This window comes from Scyliorhinus torazame, chromosome 7 (assembly GCF_047496885.1).
Source record: "Scyliorhinus torazame isolate Kashiwa2021f chromosome 7, sScyTor2.1, whole genome shotgun sequence".
NCBI lineage: Eukaryota > Metazoa > Chordata > Chondrichthyes > Carcharhiniformes > Scyliorhinidae > Scyliorhinus > Scyliorhinus torazame.
In genome coordinates this window covers 56,074,809-56,101,181 of record NC_092713.1, presented here as the reverse complement: position 1 = coordinate 56,101,181, position 26,373 = coordinate 56,074,809, and the positions used below count along the sequence as shown (strand labels likewise).

The following is a 26,373-nucleotide window of genomic DNA, read 5'->3' as shown; positions in this document are numbered from 1 at the left end:
ACCAATATCTCAGAGCCAACTCACTGCATAAACAGTCTGTATGTTTATTCCAGCTGCAAAATGGTAGGGTCACACATATAGGGTGATTTTAACTCCCAGCTGGAGTCATGTGGGCAGGGGTTGAGGCAGGGAACAAACCGTCTGGCCATCCAGGCCTTTACCTTTACACCTGTCACTCCATAGACCTGTCAGTCTTGCATGACCCCATCTAAACCCAGTGGGAGCAAGATTTTGGGTGACAGAACACCATTGCCAGGGGCCCAATGAATGGTTCCCATTACTCAGGGAACTGGTTGCAAGGGGCATAGGAGGCCCAAATTTTCCTTCTGGGATCATAAAACTACTCCTGCCCTATGTGAAATAAAAACTTATCTTTCTGATCTTCTTCTAGCCCTGGTTCTCCTTGCTGACAGGCAGGACAACCATGACAACTACCCTGGGCACACCTCATAATAAAATTGCAATCCGGACGAGGGAAAAGCAGTTGATGTGGTGTATATGGATTTCAGTAAAGCATTTGATAAGATTCCCCACGGTAGGCTATTGCAGAAAATACGGAGGCATGGGATTGAGGGTGATTTAGCGGTTTGGATCAGAAATTGGCTAGCTGTAAGAAGACAGAGGGTGGTGGTTAATGGGAAATATTCAGCCTGGGGTTCAGTTACACACTGCCAAGAATCTTACCATTAGCCCAGTACTCTGTCTTCCTGTTATTCCTTCCAAAATGAATCACCTCACACTTTTCTGCATTAAACTCCATTTGCCACCTCTCAGCCCAGCACTGCAGCTTATCTATGTCCCTCTGTAACTTGTAACATCCTTCCGCACTGTCCACAACTCCACCGACTTTAGTGTCATCTGCAAATTTACTCACCCATCCTTCTACGCCCTCCTCCAGGTCATTTATAAAAATGACAAACAGCAGTGGCCCCAAAACAGATCCTTGTGGTACACCACTAGTAACTGGACTCCAGTCTGAACACTTCCCATCAACCACCACCCTTTGTCTTCTTCCAGCTAGCCAATTTCTGATACAAACGGCTAAATCTCCCTGAATCACATGCTTCTGTATTTTCTGCAGTAGCCTACCATGGGGAACCTTATCAAACGCTTTACTGAAATCCATATACATCACATCAACTGCTTTACCATCATCCACCTGTTTGCTCACCTTCTCAAAGAACTCAATAAGGTTTATGAGGCACGACCTACCCTTCACAAAACCGTGTTGACTATGTCTAATCAAATTATTCCTTTCCAGATGATTATACACCCTATCTCTTATAAACTTTTCCAAGATTTTTCCCACAACAGAAGTAAGGCTCACTGGTCTATAGTTACCGGGGTTGTCTCTACTCCCCTTCTTGAACAAGGGGACAACATTTGCTATCCTCCAGTCTTCTGGCACTATTCCTGTAGACAAAGATGACATAATGATCAAAGCCAAAGGCTCAGCAATCTCCTCCCTAGCTTCCCAGAGAGTCCTAGGATAAATCCCATCCGGCCCAGGGGACATATCTATTTTCACTCTTTCCAGAATTGTTAATACCTCCTCATTATGAACCTCAAGCTCTTCTAGTCTAGTAGCCTGAATCTCAGTATTCCCCTCGATAACATTGTCTTTTTCCTGTGTGAATACTGACGAAAAATATTCATTTAGCACCTCTCCTATCTCCTCGGACTCCAAGCACAACTTCCCACTACTGTCCTTGACTGGCCCTACTCTTACCCTAGTCATTCTTTTATTCCTGACATATCTATAGAAAGCTTTAGGGTTATCCTTGATCCTACCTGCCAAAGACTTCTCATGTCCCCTCCTGGCTCTTCTTAGCTCTCCCTTTAGGTCCTTCCTAGCTAACGTGTAACTCTCGAGCGCCCTAACTGAACTTTCATGTCTCATCTTTACATAAGCCTCCTTCTTCCTCTTGACAAGTGTTTCGACTGCCTTAGTAAACTACGGTTCCCTTGCTCGACCACTTCCTCCCTACCTGACAGTACATACTTATGTTGCCTGGTATGGAGGGAAGATCTTATGAGGAAAGGCTGAGGAACTTGAGGCTGTTTTCGTTAGAGAGAAGAAGGTTAAGAGGTGACTTAATTGAGGCATACAAGATGATCAGAGGATTAGATAGGATGGACAGTGAGAGCCTTTTTCCTCGGATGGTGATGGCTAGCATGAGGGACATAGCTTTAAATTGAGGGGAGATAGATATAGGACAGATGACAGAGGAAGGTTCTTTACTCAGAGTAGTAAGGGCGTGGAATGCCCTGCCTGCAACAGTAATGGACTCGCCAACATTAAGGGCATTTAAATGGTCATTGGATAAACATATGGATGATAATGGAATAGTGTAGATGGGCTTTCACAGGTCGGCGCAACATCGAGGGCCGAAGGGCCTGTACTACGCTGTAATGTTCTATGTTCTGTCCATCCAAAGCGCAACTGATTTCTTTTTTGCCAGTTAAAGGGGGAAAAAAGCATACAAGACTAATTGTATTTGCACAGTTAAAAGCAAGGAAGTTGCCAGGAAAGCAGGAATACATAAGAGTGATGTGAAATGGTATCCAATGAAAAGCTGCATATGAATGCTTTCTGAAAGCTCTTCCTGAAATATAATTTTGAAACAAAGGGGGGTAATTACAGCATCTGCAGACAGTTCATGACACTAATGTTTATGAGAAGTTCAACGTTTAATATCAGTGATTAATTCCTCACAGAAAACTAAGGATTAAATGTTTTATTCCCTTTTGTTGAACCAGAAAGTCGCTGTTATTAAGTGTACCATGGTAAATGATGTCTGCAAGAGAACAAAATGTGACCCACAAATTTATTTCAGCCAACCCACCGTTGATTCCCTTCTTCTTTACATTTGTGCACTTAATAAGGACACAGGGGAGGCCACACCGAGTAAAACAAAGAACTAAGTTTTAAGAGACGTGCACATTTCCCGGTCATCCCTACCGGGTTTCTCTCTCTGGTCAGTGCCTTACTGGCCGACCTTATATACACTGGGTAACAGGGCTCCCCCGCCCCTAGTGGGGGAACTCGTACTCCACAAGGAGCACGGGGTAGGCAAGCATTCCTGCCCCCGTATGTCCCACGTGGGATATTACAGTGCATAGAAGCTGAAAACATGTGCAAAATGTGCAATGTTCCTGGGCCAAGGGGATTTCAACCGATCAGGAAGCAGAATCTACCCGTGCTCCTGTCCTGGTTATTTTAAAGAGCAGAACCACACTTTCTCACACCCTCTGTGCTTTTTTAAAAATATAAATTTAGAGTACCCAATTCATTTTTTCCAATTAAAGGGCAATTTTGCATGGCCAATCCACCTAACCAGCACATCTTTGGGTTGTGGGGGTGAAACCCATGCAGACACGGGGAGAATGTACAAACTCCACACGGACAGTGACCGAGAGCCGGGATCAAACCTGGGACCTCGGCGCCGTGTGGCAACAGGGCTAACCCACTGCGCCACCGTGCTGCCCTCGCCCTCTGTGCTTTTATCTGTTCCAGGAGAATCTATCTCACTGCTCATATTTCCAGAGGAAGCATCTACTGAAACAGGGATCATAAGGGAATGCTGGAACCTGACAGAGAGAGAATCAGAAGAGAGAAAAGAAAAGCACGAGAGAGAGCATGAAAGAGGCAGAAGAAAAATGCGATGTGACGAACAGAGAGAGGAAACAGGAGAGAGGAGGGATGAGAAAACAGGGATTAGATGGCAGAGAAAAATGAGAATAAAGGAGAATAAAAGAACCAGGTTTTGAAGGAGAAGGTAAAGTGGAATAATAGGGAATGACTATGAATATGTGAAAGAGGTACATGGGGCTTTCCATGCGCTTACCATTTTGATCATGGAGCAAGTGTAGTTTTTTTGTCTGAGGGCTTGTATTACTGTGGAATTATATAGGGTCCATTCACTGGTTTTGGCATGTGTTTCCAGTCCCAAGCTCCAAAATAGTTTTCTAAGCAAAATAAAACTGAGCAGTCTGGAACCAGTTCCAATGCAACATCAGGACACAAATGCCACTTATTTGCGAAGGCTACTGAGAAAGAGCATGCTGAAAACGAGCCAAATTCCCAAATTGCCAACTTCCATTTCAGGGGACTTTATCAGGGTTATTGTTCCTTATTCTATGTGAGCCAAAATGTTCTGCCCAAGTACATGAATGGATTCACACAGTATGGGCTCACATGGAAACAGAAAATAGGCTCAGGATGAGGCCATTCAGCCCTTCAAGTCCGCTCCACCATTCATTATGATCATGGCTGATCATCCAACTCAATAGCCGAATCTCACCTTCCCCCATCTCCTTTGATCCCCTTCGCCTCAAGTGCTATATGTAACTGCTTCTTGAAAACATGCAATGTTTTGACCTCAGCTACTTTCTGTGGTAACAAATTCCACAGGCTGACTACTCTCTGGGTGAAGGGATTTCTCCTCATCTTTGTCCTAAATGGTCTACCCCGTATCCTCAGACTTGTGACTCCTGGTTCTGGACACACCCACCATCGGAACACCCTTCTTGCATCTACTTGCAGGGTACTGCAGGATTCCTGATACAAAGATTGGCTTGGATTCGGGTTGAAACCCGAGAGCATGTATTTTAAATGTTTTCTTTGGTCAATATCAAAATGGAATAAACCTCGACAGGCTTAGAAATGTGAAAATTCTGAAATGATCCTGGAGGCAATCGATGCTCTGAGAAAGCACAAGAAATCTCTTGAAACTAGTGAGCTGTCAGAACAATGTAGAGGGAGCATATTTTGCCCACAGGATCCTTGATCTGGACGTATTTAATTAGTTTTCACTGAGGGCAAGAAGGGAGATTCATACATACTCCAGCACTGTCATCACTAACCTCACTGACTACTGAACTACGTGAAGGATGTAGATTAAATGAAAACACAAAGAGCCATTCTCCTCAGTTGCTTCAATAGTGGCCAACTATTTTAATAAAAATGTTCAAACAATTCAACCGAACTGGCAAAGAAAAAGAATGGTTTTTAATTGAATCGTAACCTTCTGATTTGATTTTGAAAAGGGGGGAGTGATGGTGAAACTCCTTCTGCATGACCAGTAACATAACCGTCTGCATTCTTCTGATCTCAGCCATGCTGTCGGGGGGGGGGGGGGGGCAGGGGGAGTGCAGATGCAGACTGAAGGCCAGGTGCTTCTCCATGTGGAAGGAAAGGAAATCACCCCCAGGGTAAAATCTCTCTCAGCACCTTTTTGCAGACCATTCAAGAGCAACAAAACCCAGAGGCATGGGGCTGGATCACCTGCCTATTCCTTCAACCAAGGAAATGTATTGGGAGCAGCTGGGAGAGGCATGGGCCTAAGGTGCGATTTTAAAAAACATTCTGAAACAAACAGAATTATTAGAAAATACTGAAATGGTTGAAGACAGAATCAGTGTTGTACTGTGTGAAGAGTGTACAGCATTCAATTCATGTCACAGTTTCGACAGCCCACAAAATTGACATTAAATCAGATTTTGAGTTAGTTTGGTGTTTGATCATGCTCCCACTGTATTTCTTTCTGAGCTAATTGACTAAACATACAACCCTAGCACTGCTGCTGAGGATCCGGGTTCGATCCCGGCCCCGGGTCACTGTTCGTATGGAGTTTGCACATTCTCCCCGTGTCTGCATGGGTCTCACCCTCACAACACAACTATGTGCAAGGTTGGTGGATTGGCCATGCTAAATTGCCCCTTGATCATGGAGCTTGATCATAGAATTTACAATGCAGAAGGAGGCCATTCGGCCCATCGAGTCTGCACCGGCTCTTGGAAAGAGCACCCTACCCAAGCCCACACTACCCTATCCCCATAAACCAGTAACCCCACTCAACCAACACTAAGGGCAATTTTGGACACTAAGGGCAATTTAGCATGGCCAATCCACCTAACCTGCACATCTTTGGACTGTGGGAAGAAACCGGAGCACCCGGAGGAAACGCACGCACACACGGGGAGAACGTGCAGACTCCGCACAGACAGTGATCCAGCCAGGAATCGAACCTGGGACCCTGGAGCTGTGAAGCAATTGTGCTAACCACTATGCTACCGTGCTGCCTTAATTGGAGAAAAAAAGAATTGGATACTCTAAATTTATATAAAAAACTCTAAACATACAATCCAATGGGACTTCCAGTGGCGGCATGTAGGAGGAGGTCGCATGTTGGATTGCTCCTGCTCGAGGCTTGATTTTTTAGAATTTAATGCCTGGTCTCAGGGACAATTTTTTGTTGAAATATGCAGGATGACATAAGGAAAAAAGATGTCCAAAACCCAAAGGGAAGCTGCCGTGAAGAAGGGGGCAAATGGAGGTTCGCCGTCGAGTGGAAGAGTCGGCTTGGCAACTGGAAGGATAGCGGAGGCTGGGTCGCTGGGTGGGGCCGCACTGGTCACTGCAGAAAGGATGACCGAGGTGAAGGTTGTGGAAGTTGAAAAACAGTTCACAAAGCACATGGAGGTGATGAGGAAGGAGATGATGGCAGCATTGAAGGTGCTGGTGGAGGAGGCGATTGCCCCGGTGAAGGCGGCGGTGTCGAGGGCATCGGCCAAGGTACGGGAGCAGGGTGAGAAACTGAAGGGAGTGGAAGAGGCCTTGTTGCAACACAACGATTACCTCACCTCGATGGGTGAGGAGCTGCCGAGGGTGATGGAGGCCAACAAGCGTCTGCGAGCCAAAGTGGAGGACCTGGAAAACAGATCTAGGCGGCAAAATCTGAGGATGGTGGGCCTGCCCAAAGGAGTGGAGGGCCCAAGGCCGACGGAGTATTTTGCCAAGATGTTGGCAGAGCTGTTGGGGGAGGGGGAATATCCCTCTCGGTATGAACTGAATCGGGCTCATTTGGCACCTCTGAATTCATGCTGAATTCAGGAAATGAAATGTGAAGAATTTGGGTATAAAATCTGTTAAACTGTGGTGCATCACACTGAAGGCCCAATTTGCTATTCATTATGCCATCCGTGGTAAACAACTTACTTACATTCCAACCTTCACATACCTGAAACCCTCATTATGATAATATTTTGGAATGTTTAGCATACCTTGACATTTATGCCAACAAAACTGTTCCATGGCACAGCAGCAGTAGTTAATGGGCATTGTTACTTTACAAACTGGAATTCACAGTGTGCTGAGATTTGTGTTTGCACTCATAGCTTCATAAATAGTGAACTGTTGCTCTCTGCAAAGGATGGAGGGAGTACATGGTGAAGATCCACTGCTTCACCAAACAGGGAAGATAAGAGTATCCAGACTCCTTTGTACATATCTGAGCAGCTGGGTGCAAAGTGAAAAGAACAGGTACAAGACTAATTCTTTACTATAGCCAGGTTGTTGTGATGATATTAATATAATTGATATTGGTAGGTTCCTGGGGATTATTATGTACTTTTGAACCTGTAGTTAAAGTACCTTGCAACATATAATTCAGGACACAAACTGATTTGAACCTGTCCTGAACCATGTTTATTTGGTGATGGTTTGTCAAGAAATGAAGAACTTCTGGGCAGTTATAGCACCATTGTATTATCTGTATTTTTCTTTAAATTACAGATCCTAAGTAAATAAATAAAGCACAAGATTCTCCGCTGTCTGACACTGGCAGAGAGATCCATGATTGGGCGGAGAATCCAGCATCGTCAAAAAGAAGGGATCGGCGGCTGGCGCCAATACGTTTCCAATGCTCTAGTCCCACTCTGAAGCCGGTATTGAGGTTCGTACCCCGCGCCAGCCGGAGGATGTAAATAGGTCAAATTGATCCATTTGCGTCCTATTAACGGGCTGGGAACCTGATTCTCCATGCCTCTGTGATTCTCCAGTCCTCTGGGCCGGGATTCACGTGGGCGAGGATTGGTGCAGGTATTTTTCAGAGTGGTCCTGGCACGGTGAATCTTACAATGGGCCATGAGGGCAAGTCTTTAAGGTGGGTACCCCCAAAGTCCATCGGAGGGCAGCCTCCCCACACAGTGCAAATCCTGCCCACCCCACCCCCGCCAAAGCCCCCCACTAGACCCCTCCATCAGAACCCCCCACCAGAGGCCCCATTACAGAGCCCCCTACCAGAGTCCCCCTTATAACAGAGCCCCAAATCAGAAACCCCCATTGCAAAGCCCCCCACCAGAGACCCCCCATAACAGAGCCCCCCCACCAGAGTCCACCCCATATAATAGAGACTCTCCCATTAGCAGGACCCTGCCTGGAAGCCAGTGAGCAGTCCAGAGACAGTGAAAAAAAAATGACTGCTTGAAAACTCACCTGCCTCAGGCAGAGAAAGCAGCAGCTGTAAGTTCCTAGAAAGTAAATTCTCGGGATAAATCTCCTCAGATCTTTGATCTGCAAAGCTTTCATTCACGTCATTGAGAAATTGTTTGTAAAAGGTTGTGACTAACAGCTTCCACACAGCCAGCTGTCTGGATTGTTTAATTTAATTTCCCTTCATGCTGGACTGGACCTCAAGTATCCTGCTGTGAAATGATAATGTTTATAAACATCTAGCTATGACTAACAGTTCATGACCACATCAAAAGGAGTAAAGTGTTATGGGAGGTCTCTGTTATGGGGCCTGGCAGTATTGATGGTCAGTATATCTAATATTTGCGCAATTAAATTTACTTTACCATTAATCAGCAATTGAACTGGTCTCTGGTGAGGGGCTCTGTATGGGGGAATCTGGGGGTGGTTGGTGGGGGGATTGAGCCACCCTTGTATATGGTGGGAGGGGGTGACCCAGCCAATCCCGTGAGGGGAGGTGGAATTGTCCTGCGGGGGGAGGAGGGGGGCCAGCTGCTGGACCTCACTATTGAGCCGCCTGCTCAAAATGGTGGCCCAATAGTGGGATTCGCTGCATTCCCATCGCCACCCCCCCCCCCCGCCCCCCCCCCCCCCCCCGTGTCTGAACCACTTACCTTTTAATTGTCGCTTTAAACACCTCCTTTACAGCAGCTATTGCCGTAAAAGGGGGGCATTTCTAACCTCTCTGCACCCAGTTACTCCACACCGATGCAGCCGGGGGCTCACTTTGTTGCTCCTGTCTCACCCAGCCTGAATGAGGAAGGTTAGGTTAGGTGAGACACAGGGGCTTCAGAACCTCAGCGAAGGTAAGTCCGTCGAGTGCAGCAATCCGATGGAGATCGCCACTCTGAGGACGTTACAGACCAATGTATGTTAAGCAGGAGTAGGAAAAAATAATCCAGAGAAGAGGGACTAGAGAACAGGAGAAGTTTGCATATTTTCAGTACGCAGTAGAAAATGAAAATTAAGTGCTGCAGTAGCATCATCTAACATAAGTTGGGGCTAAAATCACTATCCAGTGAAGCCTCTGATAATGAGTTGGAAATTCCATTATATGTTATTTTTAAAAACAGACTCTGGCCCAGATTTTATCCCCTGGTCGGGTTTGTTAATTCAGGAAATTTCCAGCCTTGGTGAACCAGCAGATCTTTAAAAATGTTCACCCGCAGCTTGGATTTTTGTTCAGTGGCAATGAGGAGGATGGATTTAAATAGGAGTTGGGGTGGACGACCTCAGAATGACTATGTAGGCTGCCGAATGTGGAGCTCGGCTGAGCAAAAGAGCAGCTTCTGTGTGCCAGAACTCTGTTTAAATAAATAAAGAATATTAATAAAACAATAAACATCCCCCCCCTCCCCCCTCAACCCACCAATCCGCACTTCCCCCACACACACTTCCTCTGCCCCATCCATGCCAATTGGGCCACAGATTTATTTGTGTCGCTTCAGCATTTAAATGCATGCCTCATCACAAATTAAGATTTTGAATTATACAGAAGCATTACAGTTTGTCTGCCAATCATTGATTCCAGTTTATCTGGATCAGATTCATTCTTACCCCACTGAAGTAGGCTTTTCCCCAATTAATTATCTTATTCTGGATTGCCATTTGTCCTTTTCCATAGCCAACTTAAACTGCTGATAGAATGATCAAACGTTCTCCTGCTGATACTGATCCACTTGTTCCACCTCCATCCCAGGAACCAGATCTAGCAGTGTCTTCTTTCTCACTTGACTGGAAACACACTGCGATCAAAAATTCTCCTGAACAGGCTGTAGGAACACTCTGCCTAATCTATATTTGGATAATTAAAGTCCTCCGTTATAACTACTTTCTAATTCTTGCACTTTTCTGGAAATTCCTTGCAAATTTGTTCCTCCACATCTTTCCTGCTAGTTGGTGGCTTATAGACTACACCAGGCAATGTATAATAGTCTCCTCAATCAACACTCTCCTTCTTTCCTTCCTTCCCTATCTGTCCAGAACGCCTTCAATCCATGAATATTTAATATCTAGTCTTGCTCTTCTTTAAGCCAAGTCTTGGTTATAGCACAACATCATACTTCCACACGGCTCCAGCTCCTGTGTTATAGGCCAGGGTTTAGAAAACTCCAAAGTATATCATGGAGTTCACCTGACCTACAACTGTTTATCGATTTTGGTTATGATGAGCACAAGGGCCTGCCCTTCAGGTGTTATTCAACAGAGGCCTTAAGAACTTTTCATCAAAAACAAATTTTATTCTACAAATTTAGTGAACATTTTTATAAACACACAGTAAGCATTTTTATCAACTACAAACATAAATACCCCACACAGCTACAGTAATCTATGTATCACCCTTAATAAATTCCCCCCTTTAACTGTTCCAATTTAATAACAAGATCACATAAACCAGAAACCCCTTTTCAAAGGTGTGGCCCAACACACGGCAATCTTACTATCTTTAAGACTTGGTATGGATACACCCTTTCCCATTCCAAAACAGCAGGTATGAATTCCTTCCAGAAAACAGTTATCACTTTTATGTTATCAAGTAATCTGGAAACAGTTTATAAATTGAAGAAAGAGACACACTTCTTTCCGACCTGTGCAATACAAAACAGATCAAACTCAAAGCGAAAGTAAAGCTCAGAGTCTCAACTCAAAAACGAAAGTAAAAAACTCAGAGTCACAGCCTAGCTCCACCCACACAATGACATCACTGAAACCATGTGATAAGACCTAAACATTTCTTCAAGGGACACTCCCAAGCCACTTGCAATTTACCAATCTTATTTGTCGGGCTCTGCATATTCACACACATGCACTGTAATTCTAATTTAGAATGTATTACTCTTAGGCTGAACCCACCGAAAACCTTACTATTTCCTAATATTGTGATATCTGTCTCTCACAATATATATATTTTTAATTATAAATTTAGAGTACTCAATTCTTTTTCCAATTAAGGGGCAATTTAGCGTGGCTGATCTACCTATCCTGCACATTTTTGGGTTGTGGGGGTGAGACCCACGCAGACACGGGGAGAATGTGCAAACTCCACACGGACGGTGACCCGGGCTGGGATCAAACCCGGGTCCTCAATGGCATGAGACACCAGTCAAACCATTGCGCCACCTTGCCCCCCCAGTTCTCTCAATATTCTACACTCCTTTATATTCCTCTCTAATATTACCTCCTGGTTCACACAAGCCTGGAAGGTTTGTTTAAGCTCTCCCCAATAATCAACCAGCAAAGAACATGCCCTGAGCTCTGTTTAGATACAAGCCATCTGGCCTGAACAGGCTCCATCTCTGCCAGAATTGATCCAAATGTCCCAAGAATCTAAAGTTCTCCATTTTCCGCCAAATTGATCTACTTTATCTTCTTATTTCTATATTTGCTTCCATGTGGATTACTACTTTTGCTGTCACGCTTACTCATTTCCTACCTAACTCCCTAAATTCTGACTGCAGGACCACATTAATGTCATTGATACTGATATGGACTGCAACTGTTGAATTTTCACCTACCTTGCACAGAATGTTCTGCAGGCACTCAGTGATCCTGGCGCCAGGGAGGCGAAATATGGGGCGGGATTCTCCAGTCTTGTCTGTGCCGCAACCCATTGCGAGTGAGAACGGAAAATTTGGTGTTCCAGTCAAAACTCAATTCACTCTCAATAGCGTCGGAAAATTTAAGCTTCAAATGAGGATGGAAAATTTCGGCCAACATCTTTGATTCAGATCTGCAATCGCAGAAACACCTGTCTGTTCCTCCCCCAATCAAATCACCTATCACTATTGCTTTTCGAGTCTTCTTCTTGCCCTTCTGTACAGCTGAGCCAGCCATGGTTTCATGGGCAGGGCAAAGAACAAAGAACAAAGAAATGTACAGCACAGGAACAGGCCCTTCGGCCCTCCAAGCCCGTGCCGACCATGCTGCCCGACTAAACTACAATCTTCTACACTTCCTGGGTCCGTATCCCTCTATTCCCATCCTATTCATGTATTTGTCAAGGTGCCCCTTAAATGTCACTATCGTCCCTGCTTCCACCACCTCCTCCGGTAGCGAGTTCCAGGCACCCACTACCCTCTGCGTAAAAAGCTTGCCTCGTACATCTACTCTAAACCTTGCCCCTCTCACCTTAAACCTATGTCCCCTAGTAATTGACCCCTCTACCCTGGGGAAAAGCCTCTGACTATCCACTCTGTCTATGCCCCTCATAATTTTGTAGACCTCTATCAGGTCTCCCCTCAACCTCCTTCGTTCCAGTGAGAACAAACCGAGTTTATTCAACCGCTCCTCATAGCTAATGCCCTCCATACCAGGCAACATTCTGGTAAATCTCTTCTGCACCCTCTCTAAAGCCTCCACATCCTTCTGGTAGTGTGGCGACCAGAATTGAACACTATACTCCAAGTGTGGCCTAACTAAGGTTCTATACAGCTGCAACATGACTTACCAATTCTTATACTCAATGCCCCGGCCAATGAAGGCAAACATGCCGTATGCCTTCTTGACTACCTTCTCCACCTGTGTTGCCCCTTTCAATGACCTGTGGACCTGTATTCCTAGATCTCTTTGACTTTCAATACTCTTGAGGGTTCTACCATTCACTGTATATTCCCTACCTGCATTAGACCTTCCAAAATGCATTACGTCACATTTGTCCGGATTAAACTCCATCTGCCATCTCTCCGCCCAAGTCTCCAAACAATCTAAATCCTGCTGTATCCTCTGACAGTCCTCATCGCTATCTGCAATTCCACCAACCTTTGTGTCGTCTGCAAACTTACTAATCAGACCAGTTACATTTTCCCCCAAATCATTTATATATACTACAAACAGCAAAGGTCCCAGCACTGATCCCTGTGGAACACCACTAGTCACAGCCCTCCAATTAGAAAAGCATCCTTCCATTGCTACTCTCTGCCTTCTGTGACCTAGCCAGTTCTGTATCCACCTTGCCAGCTCCCCCCTGATCCCGTGTGACTTCACCTTTTGTACTAGTCTACCATGAGGGACCTTGTCAAAGGCCTTACTGAAGTCCATATAGACAACATCCACTGCCCTACCTGCATCAATCATCTTAGTGACCTCCTCGAAAAACTCTATCAAGTTAGTGAGACACGACCTCCCCTTCACAAAACCATGCTGCCTCTCACTAATACGTCCATTTGCTTCCAAATGGGAGTAGATCCTGTCTCGAAGAATTCTCTCCAGTAATTTCCCTATCACTGAAGTAAGGCTCACCGGCTGTAGTTCCCTGGATTATCCTTGCTACCCTTCTTAAACAGAGGAACAACATTGGCTATTCTCCAGTCCTCCGGGACATCCCCTGAAGACAGTGAGGATCCAAAGATTTCTGTCAAGGCCTCAGCAATTTCCTCTCCAGCCTCCTTCAGTATTCTGGGGTAGATCCCATCAGGCCCTGGGGACTTATCTACCTTAATATTTTTTAAGACACCCAACACCTCGTCTTTTTGGATCTCAATGTGACCCAGGCTATCTACACACCCTTCTGCAGACTCAACATCTACCAATTTCTTCTCTTTGGTGAATACTGATGCAAAGTATTCATTTAGTACCTCGCCCATTTCCTCTGGCTCCACACATAGATTCCCTTGCCTATCCTTCAGTGGGCCAACCCTTTCCCTGGCTACCCTCTTGCTTTTTATGTACGTGTAAAAAGCCTTGGGATTTTCCTTAACCCTATTTGCCAATGACGTTTCGTGACCCCTTCCAGCCCTCCTGACTCCTTGCTTAAGTTCCTTCCTACTTTCCTTATATTCCACGCAGGCTTCGTCTGTTCCCAGCCTTTTAGCCCTGACAAATGCCTCCCTTTTCTTTTTGACAAGGCCTACAATATCTCTCGTTATCCAAGGTTCCCGAAAATTGCCGTATTTATCCTTCTTCCTCACAGGAACATGCCGGTCCTGAATTTCTTTCAACTGACACTTGAAAGCCTCCCACATGTCAGATGTTGATTTGCCCTCAAACATCCGCCCTCAATCTATGTTCTTCAGTTCCCGCCTAATATTGTTATAATTAGCCTTCCCCCAATTTAGCACATTCATCCTAAGACCACTCTTATCCTTGTCCACCAGTACTTTAAAACTTACTGAATTGTGGTCACTGTTACCGAAATGCTCCCCTACTGAAACATCTACCACCTAGCCGGGCTCATTCCCCAATACCAGGTCCAGTACCGCCCCTTCCCTAGTTGGACTGTCTACATATTGTTTTAAGAAGCCCTCCTGGATGCTCCTTACAAACTCCGCCCCGTCTAAGCCCCTGGCACTAAGTGAGTCCCAGTCAATATTGGGGAAGTTGAAGTCTCCCATCACCACAACCCTGTTGTTTTTACTCTTTTCCAAAATCTGTCTACCTATCTGCTCCTCTATCTCCCGCTGGCTGTTGGGAGGCCTGTAGTAAACCCCCAACATTGTGACTGCACCCTTCTTATTCCTGATCTCTACCCATATAGCCTCACTGCCCTCTGAGGTGTCCTCCCGCAGTACAGCTGTGATATTCTCCCTAACCAGTAGCGCAACTCCGCCACCCCTTTTACATCCCCCTCTATCCCGCCTGAAACATCTAAATCCTGGAACATTTAGCTGCCAATCCTGCCCTTCCCTCAACCAGGTCTCTGTAATGGCAACAACATCATAGTTCCAAGTACTAATCCAAGCTCTAAGCTCATCTGCCTTACCCGTAATACTTCTTGCATTAAAACATATGCACTTCAGACCACCAGACCCGCTGTGTTCAGCAACTTCTCCCTGTCTGCTCTGCCTCAGAGCCCCACTGTCCCTATTCCCTAGTTCTCCCTCAATGCTCTCACCTTCTGACCTATTGCTCCCGTGCCCACTCCCCTGCCATACTAGTTTAAACCCTCCCGTGTGACACTAGCAAACCTCGCGGCCAGGATATTTATGCCTCTCCGGTTTAGAAGAAACCCGTCCTTCTTATATAGGTCACACCTGCCCCGGAAGAGCTCCCAGTGGTCCAGATAACGGAAACCCTCCCTCCTACACCAGCTGTTTAACCACATGTTTAGCTGCTCTATCTTCCTATTTCTAGCCTCACTGGCACGTGGCACAGGGAGTAATCCCGAGATTACAACCCTAGAGTTCCTGTCTTTTAACTTTCTGCCTAGCTCCCTGAACTCCTGCTGCAGGACCTCATGCCCCTTCCTGCCTATGTCGTTAGTACCAATATGTACAACGACCTCTGCCTGTTTGCCCTCCCCCTTCAGGATGCCCTCTACCCGTTCGGGTGTGATGGCACTGGCTGCACTCCCCATAAGAACCATCACCTTCAGCAGTATTCTGGTTTTAATGCTGCTGATGAGTGAGATGCACTCAGGGGACTCCTGCCTGTTTCTTCTCGACTGCTTGGTGGTCATGCATTCCCTATCTCCCTACATACCCTTAAGGTGCAGGGTGACCGCATTGATAAGCATGCCATCCATGAGGCTCCCAACTTCATGAATGCACCAAACTGTGCCAGCAGCTGCCGAAACCCCAGAGTTCAATTTGCTACAAGTGCCAACACTTCCTGCATATATGGTTATCCAAGACATGGGAAGCATGCTGGAATTCCCACATGGAACAGGATGTGCACCCCAGGGGTCAGAGCTACCATGCCATCTATCCAATAGATCATAAAACTGCTTAAAAAAGAAAGACTCACAAGCTACTCACTTCTCTTCTGGTGACGGCACTTAAATATAGGGAAGTTAACTGAAATGTTTATTTAAGCCTTGTTATCCAAGAAAAATGCAACTTTTAATTTCCAGGCTCCTTCAAAAAACTGTCTAACTTTGGGACAAGTGAGACAAAGCTATAATACTCTCAGCTGATCAACTCAAAGCTTTCCTGTGATGTCACAGTTGGATTTTCATTTTCCTCACATCTATGATCCTGGTCTATTTCACACTGCTCCAGACCGCTAAACCAAATCAAAACTGTATTTATGCTCATTGAGAAAACATTGGAAACCCCTTATGAAGGGCAACTTACCCAGCCAATGAAATTACTGTGATGCAACAGCCATTGTGGCTTCCTTCCTATGACCCCAGCATTAATCAACTCATAAATATCAAAACTATGTGGGAGTAACGATAGCACAGTGGTTAGCACTGTTGTTTCACAGCGCCAGGGTCCGAGTTTCGATTCCCGGCTTGGGTCACTGTCTGTGCAGAGTCTGCATGTTCTCCCTGTGTTGGCGTGGGTTTCCTCCGGGTGCTCCGGTTTCCTCCCACAAGTCCCGAAAGACGTGCAGTTAAGTAATTTGCACATTCTGAATTCTCCCTCCATTTACCTGAACAGGCACGGAATGTGGCGACGAGGGGCTTTTCACAGTACCTTCATTGCAGTGTTTTTAAAATAAATTTAGAGTACCCAATTCATTTTTTCCAATTAAAGGGCAATTTAGCGTGGCCAATCCACCTAACCTACATATCTTTTGGGCTGTGTGGGCAAAACCACCTCCGGGAAGAACCTGCTCATTCGGGTTCTGGTCAGGTGCGCTCTGTGCACCACTTTGAGCTGCATTAGGCTTAGCCTTGCGCAGGAGGAGGTGGAGTTCACCCTGCTCAGTGCTTCGCTCCAGAGTTCCCATCCTACCTCTGTCCCCAGTTCGTCCTCCCATTTTTGTCTGGTCCTGTCCAGTGGTGTTCGGGCTCTGTCCAGTAACTGCCCATATATTTTCCCACATAGCCCCCCCTTCTTGCTGCTTGTGCCTATCAGGTCCTCTAGTAGTATGCTTTCTGGGGTCCTGGGGTACCCTACTGTCTCTTTGCAGAGGAAGTGCTTTATTTGGAGATGTCTCCATTCTTGTCCTCTTACTAGTTTCCAGTTCCTCGTCAGTTCGCCAGTCTGCGCCCTACGTAGAAGTCCCCGACCGTCAGTGTGCCCCCGTCCCGCCTCCATCTTTTGAAGGTGGTATCTAGCATGGCTGGGGGGAATCTGTGATTTCCGCAGATGGGGGCCATGGGTGACATTTTGGTTATCCCGAAGTGCTGTCTCAACTGGGTCCACGTTCTCAGTGTGGTCGCTACCACTGGGCTCGTTGTGTATCTTGTTCAGGGGGATGGGAGTGCTGCTGTGGCCAGGGCCCGGAGGGTTGTTCCTTTACAGGATGCCTCCTCCATTTGTACCCAATCTGTGTTGGGTTCTTGTACCCATCCCCTCACTTTTTCGGCCGTTGCTGCCCAGTGGTAGTATTGTAGGTTCGGTAGAGCCAGGCCCCCTCTGGCTTTCCCTCTTTGCAGTGTCGGTTTGGGAATTTTCGGGTTCTTGCCCCCCCCCCACACAAACGCCATGATTAGCCTGTCTATGTTTTGGAAAAAGGCCTTGGGGATGAAGATCGGGATGGATCTAAACAGGAAGAGGAACCTTAGCAGTACGTTCATCTTGATCGTCTGTACTCTTCCCGCCAGGGAGAGTGGGAGTGAGCCCCATCGTTGAAGGTCTTTTCTTACTTCCTCCACCAGGCTGGTCAGGTTCCACTTGTGGATCTGTGTCCAGTCTCTGGCTATTTGGATCCCCAGGTAATGGAATCTGTTCAGGGCCATTTTGAACGGGAGCCCCTTCAGTTCTGTCCCTCCCCCTTTTGGGTTCACTAGGCTGTTGCCCAGGTTAAGTTTGTAGCCCGAGAAGGTTCCAAACTCTTCCAGTATTTGCAGTATTGCCTTCAGTCCCTCCTGTGGCTTTGAGACATAGAGGAGCAGGTCATCTGCATAAAGTGAGACTGTGCTCTCTGTCTCCTCTCCAGATTCCCTTCCAGCATTTTGCGTCCCGCAGGGCTATCGCCAGGGTTTCGATCGCTAGCGGGAACAAGAGTGGGGACGGGGGTAGCCATGTCTTGTTCCTCTCTGCAGCTGGAAGTATTCAGAGCTGGTGGTGTTAGTTCGGACACTCGCTTTGGGAGCGTTGTCCAGGAGCCTCACCCAAGCGGTGAATCCCGCTCCTAGCCCAAACCGTTCCAGTACCTTGAGGAGGTAGCTCCATTCGACTCTGTCAAAGGCCTTTTCTGCGTCCAGGGAGACGATCACTTCTGGTGTTTTCTCCCCGGGGAGGGTCATTATCACATTCAGCAGCCGCCTGATGTTCGCTGTGAGCTGCCTACCCTTGACAAAGCCCGTTTGGTCCTCTGCGACCACCTCTGGTACACAGCCCTCCAGCCTTTTGGCCAGGACCTTTGCGAGTATTTTCGCATCCACGTTCAGCAGTGAAATGGGTCTGTATGATCCACATTCCATCAGGACTTTATCTTTTTTGGGTATTAGTGAGATTGTGGCCTGCGCTAGCGTTGGGGGCAGGGTGTCCCCTACCAGTGAGTCTGCGAACATGTCCCTTAGGTGTGGGGCCAGGACTGGTATGACGTTCACTAGCCTAAACTTAATGGGCAGGATTTTACTGTGGTCTTCGGACCCCACTGCTGGGGTGAAATAGGATTTCAAGCCCTGCGCTTGCCAGCAGCAGAATCCACTCAGCAATTTTACCAGTGCCGGCCTTGCAGTTAAGGCTGTGGGCGGGCTCCCCGTTCTGCCAGCTCAATTAGAGGGCTGGAAGTTCTGAAGCCTTGGCAGCCTCACCACGAGAAGCAGGTCGGGGATCAAGGGCGTGCCTCAATATAACGGCAGCCTCAGAGAGGAATTACAAAATTCATGATCTGAGGGGCCGAGCAAGCAGATCTCTCAAAATGACCTGCTGAGATGGCAGGGCTGGCCTTCCCTATCTGCGGTCCCTCACTTTAAGGGAAAGAAACCACCAACTCCAATGGCCACCTGGTCTTCTGCAGGGCCAGTGGCCACCTCCCTAAATCTGCCAGCCTCCCCAAGCAACTGTCCTGAAATCTTTGAATTGGCTGCCCACCTCCATACAACACGCAGGTACCGCACATCCCATCCTGCCATTGGGTAATCCTCCCAACAGCGAATAATGTTGGGGAGCTATCCCGACATGGCTTCCCAGGACTGGGAAAATCCTGCCCAATATGTGAATGGATGAATGTGCATTCAAATAACCTCAAATATATAATAACAATAATATATTTAGGTGAATTTACAATAGCTTCACACAATATATGTCTAAATATATTTCCTTGAGAATCCAGTAAAAAATATTTATTATAATGGCGTTTAATGCAAAAAAGTGTGAGACGATTCATTTTGGAAGGAATAACAGGAAGACAGAGTACTGGACTAATGGTAAGATTCTTGGCAGTGTGGATGAGCAGAGAGATCTTGGTGTCCATGTCCATCCCTGAAAGTTGCCACCCAGGTTGAGAGGGTTGTTAAGAAGGCGTATGGTGTGTTAGCTTTTATTGGTAGAGGGATTGAGTTTCGGAGCCATGAGGTCATGTTGCAGCTGTACAAAACTCTGGTGCGACCGAATTTGGAGTATTGCGTGCAATTCTGGTCGCCGCATTATAGGAAGGATGTGGAAGCATTGGAAAGGGTGCAGAGGCGATTTACCAGAATGTTGCCTGGTATGGAAGGAAGATCTTATGAGGAAAGGCTGTTTGTTAACAATATTATTGTTATTATATATTTGAGGTTATTTGAAAGACTTGAGGCTGTTTTCGTTAGAGAGAAGAAGGTTAAGAGGTGACTTAATTGAGGCATACAAGATGATCAGAGGATTGGATAGGGTGGACAGTGAGAGCCTTTTTCCTCGGATGGTGATGTCTAGCATGAGGGGACATAGTTTTAAATTGAGGGGAGATAGATATAGGACAGATGTCAGAGGTAGGTTTTTTACTCAGAGAGTAGTAAGGGCGTGGAATGCCCTGCCTGCAACAGTAGTGGACTCGCCAACACTAAGGGCATTCAAATGGTCATTGGATAGACATATGGACGATAAGGGAATAGTGTAGATGGGCTTTGGAGTGGTTTCACAGGTCGGCGCAACATCGAGGGCCGAAGGGCCTGTACTGCACTGTAATGTTCTATGTTCTATAAGAAAGAACATTGGAAAACCTCATCAACGATGGCGCATACATTCACATTGAACAGTCTTGTACTTACATGCCATTATTTCGTAAGAAAGGACCTTTCAACTGACATCTTGACTTTCTCTTGACTTTTTATGGTGCATGTTCCCTAGCTTCAAAGTACTGCATCTCTCACCCTGCAGAATCGGAATAGATTTGTATCGCAGATGCCAAGATTTGCTGGAATTGTTTTCTCATTAAAATAAGTGGCATTTGGAAAGATTAGGTTTGTCTGTGTAGTTATTCACTGAATGTAGAATCAAATAAAACATGCGATGAGATGAATGATGCAATTAAATGCCATTGATGTATACCATTAAGATGTGCAAAAATTATTTTTCAAAGCTCAAATGTTAAGCAAATTAAACTACTTCCGACAAATGAGACCTTTGGTCTCTAATGCCAAGCAGTGGTCTGAAATTGCTTGCTTTTTCACTGGTGATTATCTTGAAGCCAGAAATAATTGGATGACAGCAAATAATTCTCGGCCGCTAGGATCACCAATATTACCATAGCTTTACATTTCATTATTGTTGCTTCAAGTTCCTTAAGAAGTGATATAAATCATTGGGGTTCAATGTGACCTCATGTCATCCATCTTAGAGGCATAAACCAAGCACAACAAAGCCAATATTAGGGCCAATGTCCTGCACTTGAACACTTCTCAAAGCTCTGCTAGAATCCTACACACAGGCCTTAGACATATGGAGCCTAAGGCCTGAGTTACATTCCCCCTGCCAAATTGGAGATTGGATTCTTCAGTGGCCGCTGGGGCCTCAGCAGCAATTGCCCTCAAGTAATATATTTTTTAACTTCAGAAATCTTCCCTGGGAGCCAAGAGAAGCAGGAATGCTACCCAGGTTTCACATACTCCTAATCACTCGCTCAGCCAGGATCGTGATGAATGGCGGAGCAGGCTCGAAAGGCCACAAGGCCTCCTCGTGCTCCTATCTTCTATGTATCTATGTATTAGCATTTTATCCCTGCCTTTTACTTCAGTGGATTTGGCACCAAGTTAGAAATCAACCTTGGGTGGCAAGGTGGCGCAGTGGTGAGCACTGCTGTTTCTCGGCGCCGAGGACCTGGGTTCAATTCCGACCCTGGGTCACTTTCCATGTGGAATTGGATTGGATTTGCTCATTCTCCCCATGTTTGTGTGGGTCTCACCCCCACAACCCAAAAGATGTGCAGGGTAGGTGGATTGGCTACGCTAAATTGCCCCTTAATTGGAAAAAAATAATGGAGGGGTACTCTAAATTTATAAAGTAAAAAATAAATCAACCTTAGAGACACGACTGAGGGAGACCAAAAGGACAATAAAAACTGGGCCAAGGTTTTGAGCAAAGGCAATAAATTGATGTGGAAGGAGGCCTACAACGAGGCCACAGCCATGGAAACAGCGGAGATAGTTCCGAGGGAGATTTTTGCCTGAGCCGGCAGGGGACATCCACTCGATTTCAGAGATTCAAGATACAGCTGCCAGGTTCACAGTCTCAGAGTCAGAAATTTAGATGCCACCGTTGTCAGGGTAAAACCATTTAAATGCCGCTCCCCATTCCCAATTCACAGTCAAAGTGCTATGCCTGTGGGAAAATCAATCGTATCAGATGGCATGCAGGAGTAGAGGAAACATTAATCCTCTGGATGGTGGTAAAGATTGCGGTTGCAGCCATGCACCAGTTTGATGTCATTGTAGACTAAAAGCTAGTTTTGGAGTCTGGAAACCCTCAAATGTGCATGTGATAGATATGGAAACTGAGGTTGATGTTATCAAGCAAGAAGATCAAGAGTTGTACTCAGAGAGCAGCACATGGAAGATGAAAGTAAAAGGGCTGGAGATAAAAATTCCAGCAGCCACAATAGAAATGAAAGTATGATATTCACAAATTCCTTTAATCATTGATGCAGCAGCAGTATTGTCTGTTAACTTAAAAGGGGAGTACAAGCCATATTCCCTGATGCAAAACTGATTAGCAGGGCTGGATTTTAATGTTTCCAGTCCTCCGCCTCCCTGCTGACATACTTGAAGGCGGTGGGAAAGCGGGTGTTGCTGGTAAAATAAAATGGGTGACCATCCCACCGCCTTCCCATCAACCCCAGATGTGGGTGGGGAAGGTGTCAGGCAGCCTGCCTGCCCATAGGCCTATTCAGGCAGCGAAATGGCAAATTAATGGTCACTTAAGTGCCTCACTGTTGCCATTATTTTACATGCGGCAGGGAAAGGCAGGCAGCCCGACAGCTTTCATTTCATCGGATACTGTTGAGCAGGAATTCTCCTTTGGAGAATCCCCTATAACCATTGGAAGTACCCCCACCCAAGGTTGCATCTACTCTTTACCCTTACCCCCAACCCCATAAACCTGGCACCCACCATCTCCCTAGCCCATATGCTGGAGTTTCCCAACCGTGCCTATATAAGGTACCAGATTTACTCCTGAGTCTTGACTCCATGGCTCCTCTTCCTTGCGGACTGCCTGTAGTACCATCCATGGCCAGCACTTGGTTCTGGCACTGCTGCGATTACAGTCAGATTGGCTGGCAGCTCAGTAGGGTGGAACTTTCTCCCAGATGATTCAATTCCTCCCACGTTGATTCAATTAAGGTTGTTCCCAACATATTATCATTGCAGAGCTGCATTGACAGGCTGAAGACCGACTTGTCCGTTGTGGGGGTGCAGAGTGTCTCTCTATAAAGCCCAACCTGTTGTGAAGTTATTGTTAGAGTGGAATACAATGTTGCATCCTATTATTGCCATTGGTAGTAGTGATGTTTTACAGTTCACACAGGAAGCCCAAGTTACTGTGGCAACATGCATTTTTATATGCATGTTGTCGCCTGGAGCTAAGGATGGTGATGGTAACTGGTCGGCCTAAAGAGTGTGACGATGAACAATTGCAGGAGCATTTCACAAATAGCAATGAACTAAGTGCAGGGAAAGGGCAGATTTTTTCCATTTTTTGACTGAGTATCAACTCAGGCGAGAAAATCAGTGTGTAGCCCGTCGGCTCCACTGCCAGCTTTTCTCAACATATCTTTTGACACACAGTCAAAAGAGAATCAAGGAAGGGGTCCCATGGCCTCACTCTGGTGGGGTGGGCTTTGAATGAGCCTGCCCGGCCAGTAATTTGGCTCCTAAAAGATCAAAGGATGCCCCAATGTAAAAAAAAGATGAAAATAGAATAAGGAACTGTGGTAGTCTGTGTGGAGGTATTACGGTACCTACTAATGCTGGAACACCATTGGTAGATATTGTATGTTTCCCATTGGTCAAACTGTATGGTAGTTCCGCCCTGCAAGGCGGGGTATAAGAGCCCGTGCCGCCCCAGCAGCCTTCTTTCTGTACCTGAGCTGCTGAGGGAAACATCTAGCTTATTAAAGTCTTCAGTTGGACTACAACCTCGCTTTAGTAGTCATTGATCGTGCATCAAATTAATAAGCTAGATTTAAAAGGATGGAGCTCCGAATCAAGCCGGAGTGTCTGCAACTCAGCCCCCACGCGGCAAACTCAGTGGCAACCTTCAAGCACTGGCTGGCGTGTTTTAACGGATATCACGGAACGGCCGAAAACACACCCATGGGGAACAGAAATTGCGAGTCCTGCACTCGAGGGTGAGCCCAGAAATGTACACCCACATCGAGGACGCGGTCGACTTTGATGCAGCAATGGAGCCGCTAAACGGACATTATATTCGCTCGGTAAACCAGGCCTACGCCCGACATCTGCTAGCGACGAGGCGACAATCCCTGGGAATCGCTGGAAGAATTCTACCGTGCGCTCCTGGTGTTGGGGAGAAACTGCAGCTGGGCGGCTCTACCACTTCTTAAGGGTTCCCTTCGGTGTCACTAACAGGGTCTCGGTCTTCCAGCGCGAGATGGACCGATTGGTTGACCGGTACGGTTTACAGGCAACATTCCCATATCTCGATAATGTCACCATCTGCGGCCACGACCAGCAGGAGTACGACACCAACTTCCAAAAATACCTCCAAACAGCAAAGATCCTTAATCTTATGTATAACAAGGATAAATGTGTGTTTAGCACCGACTGCCTAGCCATCCTCGGCTACGTAGTGCGAAATGGAGTTATAGGTCCCGACCCTGAAAGCATGCGCCCCCTTATGGAGTTCCCCCTCCCTCACTGCTCCAAGGCCCTGAAGTGCTGCCTAGGGTTTTTTTCTTACTATGCCCAGTGGGTCCCCAACTATGCAGACAAGGCCCGTCCCCTGATCCAATCCACAGTTTTTCCCCTGTGGATAGAGGCCCGCCAGGCCCTCAGCCGCATCAAAGCAGACATTGCAAAGGCCACGATGCACGCCATCGACGAGTCCCTCCCCTTCCAGGTCGAGAGCAACGCGTCCGACGTAGCTCTGGCGGCCACCTGCAACCAAGCGGGCAGAGCCGTGGCCTTCTTCTCACATACCCTCCATGCTTCCGAAATCCGCCACTTCTCGGCCGAAAAGGAGGCCCAGGCCATAGTAGAAGCTGTGCGACATTGGAGGCATTACCTGGCTGGCAGGAGATTCACTCTCCTCACTGACCAATGGTCGGTCGCCTTCATGTTTGATAATGCACAGCGGGGCAAGATAAAAAACGATAAGATGTTGCGGTGGAGGATCGAACTCTCCACCTATAACGATGAGATCTTGTATCATCCCGGGAAGCTAAACGAGCCTCCTGATGCCCTGTCCCGCGGCACATGTGCCACCGCACAAATGGACCTCCTCCGAGCCCTCCACGAGGACCTCTGCCACCCGGGGGGTCACTCGCTTCTTCCACTTTATCAAGACCCGCAACCTACCCTACTCCATCGAGGAGGTCAGGACAGACACCAGGAATTGCAAAATCTGCGCGGAGTGCAAACTGCACTTCTACAGGCCAGAGAAAGCGCACCTGATAAAGGCTTCCCGTCCCTATGAACGCCTCAGTATGGACTTCAAAGTACCCTCCCCTCCAACGACCGCAACATGTACTTCCTGAACGTGATTGACGAGTACTCCTCGTTCCCATTCGCCATCCCCTGCCCCGACATGACCGCAACCAAGGTCACCAAGGCCCTCCATAGCATCTTTCCGCTGTTCGGGTTCCCTGCTTACATACACAGTGATAGGGGGTCCTCCTTTACGAGCGACGAACTGCGTCAATTCCTGCTCAGCAAAGGCATTGCCTCTAGCAGGATGACCAGTTACAACCCCCAGGGTAACGGACAGGTAGAGAGGGAGAACAGAACGGTCTGGAAGACCGTCCTGCTAGCCCTACGGTCCAGGAATCTCCCAGTCTCCCGCTGGCAAGAAGTCCTCCCGGATGCCCTCCACTCCATCCAGTCACTGCTTTGTACCATGACCAACCAAACACCTCACGAATGTCTCCTTGTCTTCCCCAGGAAGTCCTCCTCTGGGACCTCGCTCCCGACCTGGCTGGCAGCTCCCGGACCCATCCTGCTCTGAAAACACGTGCGGGCGCACAAGTCGGACCCGTTGGTCAAGAGGGTCCATCTTCTCCACGCTAACCCACAGTACGCCTACGTGGCGTACCCCGACGGCGGACAAGATACGGTCTCCCTACAAGACCTGGCGCCCACTGGATCCCCACGCACACCCCAGCCACCAGTCCCACCCTCCCTCCCATCGGTGCACCTTACAGGCGCCTCCTTCCGAGGAGGATCGGTTCTTTCGCTGGCCCCCCCGTCTAGACGCCCCCCTCCCGCCCACCGACGCACCCTGCAGACGCTCCCTTCCCAGGTCAATCGGCATCCCCACCAGCGTCGTCTAGGTGTGTTGAAGCTGCCACAGAGATCCATGCCACGTTCCCGGAGTCACAGACGCCCGAGCCTCCACCGGCGTAACCACCAAAGCTTCAACGATCACAGAAGATGACCAGGGCCACCGATCGACGGATTGCTTCATCTTAAAGTGTATATAGTTAATTGTGAAATTGTAAATAGTTACAACAATAAGACAAAATGCTGTACGGAGGTATGACGGTACCTCCGTAACTATAACTTCTACCATGTTACCATGTTGTAATACCAAGCCACCACCACCGCCGGACTCTTTTTTAACAGGGGGTGAATG

General features: G+C 47.1%; 1 long non-coding RNA gene across 1 annotated transcript; it reads left to right on the top strand.

The window, feature by feature from the left end:
* The first annotated feature begins 7,195 nt into the window (after positions 1–7,195).
* Positions 7,196–25,904, top strand: LOC140427282 (uncharacterized). Its single transcript, XR_011948436.1, has 3 exons — positions 7,196–7,324; positions 7,577–7,736; positions 25,683–25,904. It is a non-coding gene; the product is annotated as an uncharacterized lncRNA (long non-coding RNA).
* Positions 25,905–26,373: the final 469 nt, after the last annotated feature.